Source organism: Diaphorina citri, unplaced genomic scaffold, assembly GCF_000475195.1.
Source record: "Diaphorina citri unplaced genomic scaffold, Diaci psyllid genome assembly version 1.1 scaffold1259, whole genome shotgun sequence".
NCBI lineage: Eukaryota > Metazoa > Arthropoda > Insecta > Hemiptera > Psyllidae > Diaphorina > Diaphorina citri.
The window spans coordinates 30,395-32,014 of record NW_007378688.1 but is presented as its reverse complement, the minus strand read 5'-3'; the positions used below and the strand labels follow the sequence as shown (position 1 = coordinate 32,014).

Below are 1,620 nucleotides of genomic sequence, written 5' to 3'. Positions count from 1 at the left end.
AAAAAAAAAAAAAAAAAAAAAAAAAAAAAAAACATGTACGAAAACCTTTGAACCAATCAGAAGACGCCTACATGACGTGGTCTTTACTCGTACAGTGTCGCCAGATTGGTCTTTACTCGTACAGTGTCGCCAGATTGGTCTTTACTCGTTCAGTACAGATTTGGCAACACTGTATTGAATTTTCACATGTCGCTAAAAAAAAAATACAAAGAAAAAACATTTACAGTAAATAAAGTATACCTAAACTATAACCACGTAGATCCCAGGTCCATATAACAATCACTCCGAAAAGTGCTTAAGTGAAGAAAAAAAAATTGTTCCTATACAATTTGTTGAGAACATACTCACTTATCATTTTGATGGTAGGAAGAAGTGCTATTGGTAGAATTATTTTGACTAGTAGTAGAGGGGAGGGGAGCGGTAATGGTAGTGTCCTGGGAGGCGGTACCAGCAGGGGTGGAGGGCGTGGCTAAAGGCAGGGAGGGGGAGGAGCTAAGGGACTTCTTCGACACCCCCCGCACCACGTCAGACGTTGATAACCTGTGAAACATAGGGATTAAGTTAAGCCAATGGGATTAACAAATCTGATTGGATAATTCGAATCCACACTTTAAAATCTAAAAATCAGATTTCCAATTTCGTTATTTCAACTGATTTAACGTTTAATCACAAGATAAAAGGAATGGAAAAAAGCAATGAAAAATGTTCAAAGCATGGGAAATTTTTCTAGGTCAATGTACGCCATAGTTATAAGAATAATGACCGGAAACAAGATGACGTCACTATCACTAAGATAACCATAGCATGTGCAGCTTATGTAGCAGAATTTCGACACCTCATGGATCATCAAGTACAGGACACATCAGGTTCTAATAATCCCAAATATATACAGCCCCTTGTGTAATGATTTAACGTTTAATCACAAGATAAAAGGAATGGAAAAAAGCAATGAAAAATGTTCAAAGCATGGGAAATTTTTCTAGGTCAATGTACACCATAGTTATAAGAATAATGACCGGATACAAGATGACGTCACTATCACTAAGATAACCATAGCATGTGCAGCTCATGTAGCAGAATTTCGACACCTCATGGATCATCAAATAAAGGACACATCAGGTTCTAATAATCTGCACAGATAAACACTTCCTTGACTTTTACAGATTTAGACTACTTATTGATTTCAATTCAATGTACACAAGTAGAAGAAATTGAAAAGGGCGAAATTATTGCCCAAGGTAACATCTAAATACTATTTAACCTTGTGCAATGTAAGGTAGGTACATCAGTAAAGTTAGGTCAGATAATTTGCGGCCTGGCCGAGATTCGAAAAGAAAAAGAGTCCACTCAAAAGAGTAGTTCATTTATTCAACTCACTCACTCTGTTCACGCTCAGTGACTCACCTATTCTCCCAGGGTGTTGCTGGAGCAGCAGCATTGGAGGCCGGGGTGGTAGCAGCAGTGTTAGCAGGAGCATTAGGAGCAGGGGGAGCAGGAACAGGCGCGGATACAGGGGTAGCAGGAGAGGTAGTCTGATGCTCAGAAGACAGGGATGTGGTAGGTGTCGGGGCAGGGGCGGGTCCAGAATCACTACTCGGGGAAGCGGGGAAGCTGAACGGG

The 1,620-nt window shown here is 40.2% G+C and overlaps 1 long non-coding RNA gene across 1 annotated transcript; it reads right to left on the bottom strand.

Moving 5' to 3' along the window:
* Nucleotides 1-482: 482 nt before the first annotated feature.
* On the bottom strand, nucleotides 483-1,573 carry LOC113469850. Its single transcript, XR_003393140.1, has 2 exons — nucleotides 1,405-1,573; nucleotides 483-540 (listed from the first exon to the last, which is right to left on the bottom strand). It is a non-coding gene; the product is annotated as an uncharacterized LOC113469850 (long non-coding RNA).
* Nucleotides 1,574-1,620: the final 47 nt, after the last annotated feature.